This window comes from Dipodomys spectabilis, unplaced genomic scaffold, assembly GCF_019054845.1.
Source record: "Dipodomys spectabilis isolate Male_0828 unplaced genomic scaffold, ASM1905484v1 ptg000234l, whole genome shotgun sequence".
Lineage (NCBI taxonomy): Eukaryota > Metazoa > Chordata > Mammalia > Rodentia > Heteromyidae > Dipodomys > Dipodomys spectabilis.
In genome coordinates this window covers 9,085,597-9,098,070 of record NW_024870911.1, presented here as the reverse complement: position 1 = coordinate 9,098,070, position 12,474 = coordinate 9,085,597, and positions in this window count along the sequence as shown.

The window sequence follows — 12,474 nt, the reverse complement described above, 5'->3', positions numbered from 1 at the left end:
CAGGTGTTATTTTACACAGTGTGGTTTCATAATTCAATGAGTAAACCAGCCTCATTAATTAATTACAGGAAAAATAAGTGATAGATATCAAGGAGTTTTCTAGTATTACTTGCATGTCCACCTAACCACTTTTCGAACCGTTTTTTGAGAAAGAAATTTGTAAATCAAACATTAGTTATGAACAAATACTTTTGAGTAGTGTTCAGTAGCCCTTTAGGGTAGGATGAGGAAGAAGGATAAAGTTTTCTGGTGGATGCTTTTAGAATATGGAGCTTTGAGTTTTTGGTTTGGAGTTTGTTTTTAATTTTTTTTTTGTTTCATAGTGGTGTTGGTGTTTGGTGCCAGTACTGGGGGCTTGATCGGAGAACCTTATGGTCTCACTTTTTCCACTAAAGGCCAACACTACCACTAAGCTATGACTCTCAGCTTTTTACTGGGATTTTCCTCCCCAGGCTGGCTTCAAATCTTTATCTCAGATCTTAACCTCCTGAGTAGTATTGCAAGTGTGAACCACTAGTGCCTGGCTTTCCTTGGCTGTTAAATAAGGATGATAATAATATTACTTCATAGGAGTTATGAGTGAAGTGAATGCTAGTGCCATCCTTTCAGTTGGTAGTTTTTCCCTGATGCAAATAGGTAGGGGGATGTAATGTGGCATAAGGTACCATCTTCTCATGTACAAAAATAGAAGTAGAGCCAGGCACTAGTGGCTCACACCTGTAATCCTAGCTGCTCAGGAGGTTGACATCTGAGGATCCTAGCTCAAAACCTTCCCACACAGGAAAGTCTGTAAGAGTCTTCAATTAACCACCAAAAAGCCAGAAGTGGAGCTGTGGCTGGAAGCGGTAGATTACTAGGCTTGAGCAGAAAAGCTCAGGGAAGGTGCCCAAACCCTGAATTCAAGTCCCACAACCAACAACAACAGCAAAAAAAAGTAGCCAGGCACCACTGGCTCACACCTGTAATCCTAGATACTCAGGAGGCTGAGATCTGAAGATCACAGTTTGAAGCCAGCCTGTGCAGGAAAGTATGTGAGAGACTCATCTTCAGTTAATCATCACAAAAGAGGAAGGAGGAGCTGTGGATCAAGTGCTAGTGTTGAGCAAAAAAACAGGGACAGCACTCAAGTCCCAAGTGAGGCCCAGGCCTCAGGACCAGCACACACACACACACACACACACACACAAAAGTGGCAACACTGATGCAGATCATGTGTTTAGATGGAATGGTAGTAAAATAAAAAGAAGATAAGCTCCTGTTCAGATCCCAAGAATAGGAGTAGAAAGTAGAGTTTTTGGAGAAAACCAGAATCCTTGACAAAGATTTTTTTAACTGTTGTGGTTGGTTGGGAGTACTGAGATTTGAATTAAGGCCTTGAGTTTGCTACACTGCCACTACCACTTAAATGAAATTTTTAAATTTTCATTTATGAAATTAAAGCTTTGCCTTTTATTCCAAGTTACCTTATCTTTAGATGTGGACAACAAACTTAGGGTCAGTGTTATCTTAAATTTGGGTCTTCATTGAATTAAATCTGTGGTATTTTCTTTCCTTTTAAATCTTAGAAATGTAAAAAGGAAATTGTAATATAGTTAATCTTCCTACCACCCTAGAATTCACCAAGTGTTCTAGGGCTTGTCTCAAAAATAGTAAGCCTTAACCTTGTGATTTGTAAGACTAAAAATATTTATTAATTTGTTCTATAATTTGTTGCAGTACATCAGTACTGTGTTTTGTATTTTATGAATGCTTGAGACAAAATCCAGTACATTGGGAGAACTAAACAAATAAATGTCTTTAACTGACTATTGATAGAAAATGCATGAGTCCATTGGGTGTACTGATGCTGCTGATGCATATCAAAAGTGGCTACTAAACTTATTGATTATGACTCATACCTGGAATCCTAGCTATTTGGGAAGCTGAGATCTGAGGACTCCAGTTCAAAGCTAGTCTAGGCAAATTAAGATTCGTCTCCAGTTAACCAGCAGAAAGCCCAAGTTGAAGGCGTATGGCCCAAGGGGTAGAAGCTAGCCTTAAGCAGAAAACGCCAAGTGAGAATGAGGGTCTGACTTTAATCTCCACTACCAGTACACCATACACACAATCTAATAGGGCTGTTTTCTAAATGCCAAAGGTTTGTTTTCTAAGTATTTGATTTTTAACATATTTTGAACTTAACATTAGTTTCAGTGACCTATAGTTCACTGATTTTAGGAAGTAAAGTTAGAGATAAAGCAGGAACGTTCTGACCACACAGCCCTGTTGTCCAATAAGCTCGACATCTGTTACTGTCCCAGAGCTTTCCATTTGGGACTATTCATTTTAGAAAAGCACACATTATTTTCATATGACCAAAGATTTTTGTCATTTATAGGCAGTCAGCAATTTTTCTCTGAAAGAGTATGGAGAAAAAACTTCCTGTTTGATTTTCCTTAGAGTGACATAAATGAAATAAATCATCCAAATCCTGCATTTGGCTCCAAATGTAGAGCTTTCTGAACACAGCATAGATCTTACAAGGTCTGTAAGTCAGAAGGTTAAAGCAGTCTTTCAAAAGGCAGACCTCAAAAAGCCTTTCATGTTTTGTCACCTGCCAACATCGCCCATTCAGATTTCTATTTGTAATGTGAACTATGTCCCTTCTGAGCTCTAATTGCAGCTCTATTATTGTCAGTCTTTTCAATCTGCCTGACTTGGAGCCAGGGGAAGTGGAAAGGAGTAAATGCTAGGATAAACCCAGTTCCCAGTAATGAGTCATTGGTGGGAAGTACTAAACTATCGAGTCAATAACTCATATATGACAGTTCATGCTCTATTATTAAGAGCAACTAACTAGTACTAAAATCCTTTGCTTTAAAATACTGGGATTGTTTGATATACCCAACCATTAGGTTTAGTCGAAAGTTAGCAGGCCAGTGTTAATTATTAGATTCCTTGAACATCAGCAATGGAGAACTGCATGCTGGGCAAAAATAAATAAGTATCTTTCTATACCAAAAATGGAACAATTAGAAGGATGTGGTATCAAGTGGGTAGTTGCACGGGCCCTCTGCTGTACCAGATGGAAGGAATTCGCTAAAGCAATGGATCAGACAGTGTGTGAAAGAGCCCTAGATTAGGTAATGGTAGAGCTAGAGTTAACTCCACTTGCTTGTAGTCCTTAAGAATGAAAGCTTTTAGAAGCTCCAGGTGATGAAAACATAGAAGCTATATTTCTAGACCTTTAAACTCAACTTTGAGTCAGGCAATAGTGGCTCATGGCAATAATCCTAACTACTTCGGAGGCTGAGGTCTGAGAATCATGGTTCAAAGCCAGCCTAGCAGAAAACTCTGTGACTCAATCAGCCAAAAAAAAAGGTCAGAAGTAGAGGTGTATTTCAAGTGGTAGACCATCAACTTTGAGAGAAAATGCTAAACGAGCTCAGAGCCCTGAATCAAGCCCCATTATGAGCAATACATGCATAACATATACATACATAAATTCAACTTTGATTATTCAGAGCATACCAAATTGATGAAGGGAGTAAAATTTTTAAATGGGGAATAGCAATGGAAATAGCACGAGCCTTTTATTTGACTAAAACTTTGGTGAAAGTTTAAAAAAAAATGTGTTTTGGGGTTGCTACCATAAGAGAAGAAAAACTCAAGGAACTTTTAAGTCAGTAACTTAACTGGTTAATGGCTTAAAAGCTGGGGCTGAAGAAAATGAGATGTCTGATTATAATAGAAACATGGTAAAATGAAGTTTATATGGAGTAAATTTCTATAGATAGCCAAATTTGAATGAGCAATTGGCCTCTGGAGTTTCTGATATAATGGGAAAGAGCTTAAGTCACAAGTAGGAATGACATTCTCATAAAAAATAGACATGAAGGAAAGAAAATAACTGGTATAAGTGGGCTTGGCAAAGGAAGAACTGGATTCCAAAGTGCTTTTACAAGGACAAGGACAGAGAAAGGCAGACCAGTGCGGCAATTGGCACTACATCCTAGGTAGCCAGAAGCAAGATACTACATTGTTCCCCTCTACTTGTCCTGTACCAATATATTAGTCTCTAGAAATTGTAATTTATACCTTCTTATATTCTTTTTTTTTTTTTTTTGCTGGTCATGGGGTCTGAACTCTGGGCACTGTCCCTCAGCTCTTCAGCTCAAGGCTAGTGCTCTACCACTTGAGCCACAGCACCACTTCCAGCTTTTTCTGCTTATGTGGTGCAGAGGAATTGAACCCAGGGCCTCATGCATGCAAGGCAAGCACTCTACCACTGAGCCACCTTCCCAGCCCCCCCTTCTTATATTCTTATCGGTAGTAAATTGGTTACTAATCTAAGAAGAAATAGGACAGTTTTGGAAATACTTTATTACCAGATATGTAGATCTGTGAGGAACTAAGAGCCAATGCTAGCAAATTTCCTATTCAAATTCAGCTGCATCTAAGGCCACAGACCTTCTCAAATACATTTTTCAGACACCTTTGAAATAATGTGAACACTTTTCTCTCATTTTTCTTACTTTTTGGTATTTGGGGAAAAACATTTTTATTGACTAGGTTCTTACTGTTTTGTAAAAAATAAATAAATTTGTCCTAAGAAATAGGTTTAGTTTCCTATGGCTGCTGTAATCAATTTGATGATTTGAAAGACCAAGAAGGACTGGGAATGTGGCTTAGTGGTAGAGGGCTTGCCCACCATGCATGAAGCCTGTGTTCGATTCCTCATTACCACATAAACAGAAAAGGCCGGAAGTGGCACTGTGGCTCAAGTGGTAGAGTGCTAGCTCTGAGCACAGAGAGGCTCAGGGACAGTGCCCAGGCCAAGTTCAAGCCCCACGATTGGGGGAATAAAAAAAAAAAGACCAGAAACAACATGCTCAGTTCCAGAGGCCAGAAGTTCAAAATGTCACAGTGCCAGTCTGGCTTTTTCTGCTTACGTGGTGCTGAGGAATCAAACCCAGGGCCTCGTGCATGCAAGGCAAGTCCTCTACCACTGGAGCCACCTTCCCAACCCCCAGCTCTTTTTTTTTTCTATGATTAATTAAAGATGATAGTCTCATAGACTTTACTACCGGACCTGGCTTCAAACTGCAATGGATCTCAGCCTCCTGAGTAGCTAGATTATAGGTATGAGCTACTGGCACCCAACTCCTCACCCCAATCTTTAATCAAACTAGGATCCATATTAGATGAAAAATGTTTCTGAGGCAGAATGGTGGCCATAAGCTTTATTTCTGCACTTAATTGAATTTTTTTAATTGCTGTGTGCTTTTTGTTTGATTTTTGTTTTTAAGAATTAGAAGCAAGAGAAGCAAAGGGCCTGGGGTGGCTCAGTGGTAAAGTGTTTGACTAGCAAACCCTAAATCATGGGCTCAACCCTAAAACACACACACAAATACACACACAAATAGAGGGAGAAGATGAAAGAGAGGGAAAATAAAGGAATTTAGAGAAGAGAGACCAAGGAAAGTTTGTGAACTTGCCTAGCCTTTGGGAGGTCCTAGGTTTGATTGCCTGTACTACAAAAGCAAACAAAAACACCTGATTGGAATGAAATGCATTGAATAGTTGAGCAGAATTGGTTCAATACAATGAGTTTCTTGGGTATTTATGTACAACATAAAAGGTGGGATTTCTGCCTATGTAATCACTTTCTAGGGTTTACTGTTTTACACTAAAAGGCAATGATGCTTCCTGAAATACATACTGAGCTCTTAGCAGACGCTGAACCATCTGGTAGTTTCTGTTTAGTGAACACTTAGCAGTGTTTAATTTTTCAGAAAGAGAATGTCATTGGCTACTAATATTAATATGCCACAAATTTTATGTGACCATACTTTAGGAGGAGTTCACCAAAGGAGAAAATGGCATCTACTTCCCTTTCTCCCCTTCCTTCCCACCCCCACCCCTCTCTCCCATCTGCTATTAACCAGCATATTTTCCTGACCAGGCATTCTTCCCTTGACAGGATGTGGCTAATGACAGATAAAGAATGACAGGTAAAGAATTACTTGGTTGCTCTCTCTCCCAAGGCACTGTTCAAGGGACACTAGAAAGAGAAGAAACAATCAAAAGGAAAATGGGGTGAAAATATGACTAAATAGTTCAGTAAAAAGCAAATTCAGATTGGTGTAATACATGCCTATAATCCCAACAAAATTCAGAATGGTGTAATACATGCCTATAATCCCAACATGTAGGAGGCTGAGCAGCCTGGGCTGTGTAGTAAATTCAAGGCAACTTGGTTATATAGCTAGAACTCAAACCAAATGACCCCAAAGCATAAAAATATGCAGATGCTTTAGTACAAATGCAAATCAAAATCCCAAAGAATACACAGTAATTGGAAAGAGAATTCTGCTCCCAGAAGTCCTCAAAGTTAGGGGGCAAGAAAGGAGGTCTAAGGCTGAAGGAAGTGTGAATTGTCAAGCTTTTAGACAAACCAAACTCTCAATATGCCATTATCTATTAAAAAAAAAAAAACTTTATTTCACCCAGCAATCCTAATATCTACGCAAAAGAAGTGAAAGATTATATACCAACATGATTTGCTTCCACACTGTAATAGAAAAACTCATAAAATGCCCATAACTTGAAAGAATAATTGAATAAATTTTGATTCATGCATAAATTGGGTGGTCATTAGTTGTCTTGCCATCATGGTGATGAATGCCTATAATCCCAACATTCTGAGGAGACAAAGGCAGGAAGATTGAGTATGAGACTTTGTCTTAAAAAATTGAATGATGTCTAAAGATTGGCTTATAGAAGACTTATAAGGTAGTGAAAGCAGACAAAATACAGAAAGGGGGGGGTATATGTGTATATGTGTGTGTGTGCACGCACATGTGCACCTATGTTACATGAACCTGGAGAAGGTACTGAAGGAAGGGAGGAATAAGGAAGTAAAGAAGATCCAAATAGGTGAGAGAAGAAAATCAAAAGTATAGCAGTCAGTGGGGGAACCAAAACAAACTTAAAGGGGCACTATTTTCATGAATAAATGAAAGAACTTTCTAAAATATAAATTTTTAAAGTTATATGAATGTTGGACTACTTTTGAGACAAGCTCTTCCTATGTATGCCTAAATGTCATTATTATATGTTAGAATTTAAGTATGTAAGATACTTACGGTAATGACAGGGATAGCAGTGAATGACTTGATTTAATTTTCCTTAACGTTGCCTTGCTATCTTTAAAAAATAATTTAAAAACTTTAAATATGAAGTCATCATTGTGACTACATAGTTAAATCAGAAAAATCATCCAAAAGTCTTATAAATTGCAGTTGTTTTTTTTACAGCTAAAGGAGTACAGTTGCTCTTGTGAAGAGTGCAGAACAGACGTCCTCGCCTAGGATGGTAAGCTTTTCCTAAAGATTAAATTTGGTCATTTTAAATTGCAAATAAGAAACCAGGATGGAGTTTGAAGCACAGGTTTACCTAATGCCCTTTGGAGAATAGATTCAAGTTTTTCAGAGTTTCACGGGTGATATTCAGGGTATTTTTTCTTAGCGTTCTATTGCATTGCCAAAACTTATAGTCCATCAGATTTATGCTTTTAAATGCATGTCTTTTTATAGCCACTGCAGTTTGTTCTTATATGCCAATATATTTGTAGCTCAAAATATTCAAAGTATTTTAAGATTCAGTTTCTGCTCTTACAAATTAAATATACTGCATTTTCCAACAATACCTTGTAATTCTTATTGTTTTAAAACAATATTTGTAACATTGTGAATACATAATTTATTGTGTGTGTGCGCGCGCATGTACACATGCATGCATGCCAGTACTTGGGCTTGAACTCAGGGCCTAGGCACTGTCCCTTAGCTTTTTCAATCAAGGCTAGAGCTCTACCAATTGATCCATAGCTCCACTTCTGGCTTTTGGGTGGTTACCTGAAATTAAAGACTCAAGGAAGGAGCTGGGAAGGTGGCCCAGTGGCAGAGTGCTTGCCTTGCATGCATGAGGCCCTGGGTTTGATTCCTCAGCATCACATAAGCAGAAAAAGCCAGAAGTGCCGCTGTGGCTCAAGTGGTGGAGCACTAGCCTTGAGCTGAAGAGCTAAGGAACAGTGCCCAGGCCCAGAGTTCAGGCCCCACAACCGACCAAAAAAAAAAAAAAGCTCAAGGAATTTTCTGCTCTGGCTGGCTTCAATGATCTTCAAATCTCAGCCTCCTGAGTAGCTAGTAACTAGCCTCCATGAGCCACCAGTGTCTGGCTATAATTCATTTTAATGGTACTTTTGTATGTAGATGGAACCCAAGGCTCCCATATGCACTGTACCACAGAGCTGATTCTTTGCTACAAGAAGGATCTTCAGAGATCTTCCAAATATATTTTGCTTAGTTGTGGTAGGCTGGCATTCTGCCAGTTGAGCCACAGCTCCCATTCTGGCATTTTACTAGTTAATTGGAGATAAGAATCCCACGAATATACAGGCTGGGAAGGTGGCTCAGTGGTAGAGCGCTTGCCTTGCATGCCTGAGGCCCTGGGTTCCATTCCTCAGCACCACATAAGCAAAAAGGAAAAAGCTGGAAGTGGCACTGTGGCTCAAGTGGTAGAGCGCTAGCTGAAGAGCTGAGGGACAGCGCCCAGGCCCAGAGTTCAGGCCGCACGACCGGACCAAAAAAAAAAAAAAGAATCCCGCGAATATATCTGCCCAGGCTGGCTTCAAACCTCCATCCTCAGATCTTAGCCTCCAGAGTAGCCAGGATTACAGTTATGAGTCACCGGCACTTGGCTTGATTTTCAGGATTTTCTGTGCCATGCAGAAGTATGTGGAAACAGAAATGTAAAATGGTCCATTTGTGATAATAGTCTTGTGGTTTAGCTGGAGAATGTTCAACAGGGGATAATGATTTTAGTTTTTCAGCCTCTAGGATCATTTCTACTATTGATAAGTACTGCCATGGCTGTAAAGCAGCGTCCTTGTAATTGATTTGTCTGGCAAGCCTGTGAAAGGAAATTCATACTGCCTCCAAAATGTCTATTCTGCTTAAGACACTGGAAGGATAAACCACAATGAAAAACTGTATATATGTGTATATATAGAGAGAGAGATTATATGTGTGTATATATACAATACATGTGTATATATACATATAATAAACTATGCATTCACAATTCACAAAAATTGTGTATGTATGTCACAGAATTCTAAGAAAAATAACATTCCATTTTTAATGTTTTCTTTTTGCATATACTTTTTATTTATTAAAATTTCAGCTAATATGTAAGAACATTAAAATTTGTATAATATGGTATTTCAGTAATGTATATGTTTTATGGTGCTTAAATTAGGTGAAACATTAACAGTTATCATTCTTTACGGTGCAAACTGAAAACCCTTCTAGCTTTTTGAAACATAGAGCACATTATAAATATTTATGTCCACCCAACTGTGCAGTAATGCAACTATACTGAGTCACTTTCAAAGTCTTTTTTTATGTACTTTTTCAGATGTAATCTCATATTATCTTTGCTTGCTCTGGCCTGGAATTTGGAGCTGAGATTCCAGGCATGCACCACCACTCCTACCACACCAGAATTCCTGACTGCTGTTCTGCTGTAAAGATGTCAACATTTAAGTCACAATTCACTAAGAAAAGAGTAACTCTAAGATGAGAACGTTTAGTTCATTCCTGTAATCCTAACATCTCAGGAAGCTGAGATTTAAGGATCAGGGTTCAAAGCCAGCCAGGGCAGGAAATGATATGAGACTCTTATCTCTAACTAACCACCAAAAGCTGAAAATGGAGCTGTGGTTTAAAGGTAGAGCACTATCCTTAAGCACTAAAGCTCGGGGACAGTAACCAAATCCTGAGTTCAAACACAAGAACTAGGACCAAAAAAAAAAATTTTTAGATTTCACCACTTTGCTTTCATCTTCAAATTGAACACAGCCCAAAAAACAAACCAAAAGAAATGATAAAGTTCCAGAATTTTGCTTTCAAGCTCTACAAGATCAAGCAGATATATGTCATCTGAAGTGATACAGATTATTGTGAATTATCTTTATATCATAAAATGAAAATATACATGTATCAAAGTTACAATCTGATTATATAAATATTCTTGCTAGAATATTGTTTAAAGACTTGGATGCAGTTGTATTGATTGAAAAGCAAATTAATACCGATTAACCATAGGTAGAACTCAATAAAATATAGTCCCTGGTTTTTTGGAGCTGAATAGCAAAAACTTCTTGAACATTTACTGCATATTGTGCATTATTAGCCAACGTGTTTTCATATTAGCCAATGCTCTGTGTGGGTGTGTGGGTGTGTGGATGGGTGTGTGTTCGTGCACGCACGCGCTAGTCCTGGGTTTTAACTCAGGGCCTGTCCCTGAACTTTTTAAACTCAAGGCTAGTGCACTACCAGTTGAGCCACAGCTCAACTTCTGGCCCTTTTCATGTGGTTAATTCAAGATAAGAGTCTCATGGACTTTCCTGTCCTGACAGGCTTTGACCCATGATCCTCAGATCTCAGCCTACTGATTAGCTAGGATTATAGATGTGAGCCACCAGCATCTGGCACCAACACATGTTGATTGGCTAATATTCCAATACTATTCGAAATGATTTACATTTGTTATAAACATTTAATCCTCATAGTATGTCTGTGAGTGTGGGTATCATTATTTCTCTTATACAGAAAACCAGAGAGACTAATTTGTTCAAAGTTCCTAGTGGGAGGTCAAGGGTTCAGCCCAAAGAGTCTGTACCACCTCTCAACTACTGCAAAAATATTACTTACTATTTTGCATGTTTCCCAGAAAATACTCATTAACTCAATTTTATAGGAAATGAATGTAGAGAGATTAAATAAGTCATCAAAAGTGAAGAGACAATGCTCTTTCCCACTATACTCCTCTACACTACTTAAATGGGAAGGCAAATAACTAAGTAACAACTAGGCTTCACATTAAAACTCAGGCTCCATTTGGTCTCAGAGTAAAGCACATACCCCATCACCCCAGAGAATAATGTCCTATCTGGATAGACATAATATTCTCAATCAATAGCTTCTCGCCATGTGGTCACAACTACTTCCTTTCCTAGAATCCTATCAGTGTTGTATAGAGCCTTCCATTAGCTCTTCTCTTCTACATGAAGTTCAAACAAACAGTTGTGTGAGGACACACAACTTACATTCCATGCTCAAATATTTTCCCTGTCCCTGACTCATGAACTTCTCCAAATTTAATAGTGTGTGTGTGTGTGTGTGTGTGTGTGTGCGCGCGTGCACGCACACAAGTGCATGCATGCTTATTCTGCCTGGCCTACATGAGTGAAACTCATGGGTTTTGAAGATTGCTATGAAAATACATTACATCTCTGCTTTGCTTCCTGTCACAGAGGTATATTTAATTTATTAAGAAACGTTACTCGGCACAGCAATGTGAATGTATTTAAAGCTACCAAACACTTCACAATAGTTGCTGTGAGGGCTGTGTACTTAAAGATGGTAAAACAGTAATTGTATATATTTTTTACCACAACTGTTAAAGTAAAATTTTAAAATGGTCAATACCAAGAGGAAAACACTATCAATCAACCATTACTATCAACTTAAAAGATAAAATACCTCAGCCAGGCGCTGGTGGCTCATACCTATAATCCTAGCTACTCAGGAGGCTGAGATCTGAGGATTGCGGTTCAAAGCCAGCCTGGGCAGAGAAGTCCATGAGACTCTGATCTCCAATAAACCACCAGAAAACTGGAAGTGGCACTGTGGCTCAAGTGGTAGAGAGCTAGCCTTGAGTTGAAGAGCTCAGGGACAGTGCCCAGGCCCAAAGTTCAAGCCCCATGACCAACCAAAAAAAAAAAAAAGATATATACCTCTAATGGGGTGCTAGTGTATGGGTGCTAGTATGGGTGCTAGGGGCCTAGGCACCCTCTCTCAGCTCTTTCACTCAATCCTGTTGCTCTACTTCCAGATTTTTGGTCATTAATTGAGGTAAAAATTCCCACAGACTTTCCAGATTGGCTAGCTTTGAACCATGATCCTTAGATCTCAGCCTCCTGAAGAGCTAGGATTACAGGCGTGAGACATCAGTACCTGGCTCATTTTTTTTAATCTCGGCCTGAGCTTGCTAAACAGGTGCTTTCCCATTTAAGCTATACCTCTCAGGTTCTGTTTTTGCTTGGCCTGTCCTGCAGGTTGATCTTAAGCCTTCCCATATAGCTGGGAACACAGGCGTGAACCACTGATCCCCAGCAGTTTATCCTCTGTCTGCCTTTGCATGGCAGGAGGGGGAAAAAAATAAGCCTTATGGGAATGTTTGGAAAACTGTGGAGAAATATGGCTGCAATTTAGACTTGGGGCTGAGATAATGACAAAAATGATTCCAGACAGAAAAATCAGATCTGAAGGCTGAGACAAGGAGCTTTGACTTAACATTGAGATCTGGAGGAAACTGAAAAGTGAGTGATGAGTGCATTTACATTTTTAGATTATTTTAAACAGCATG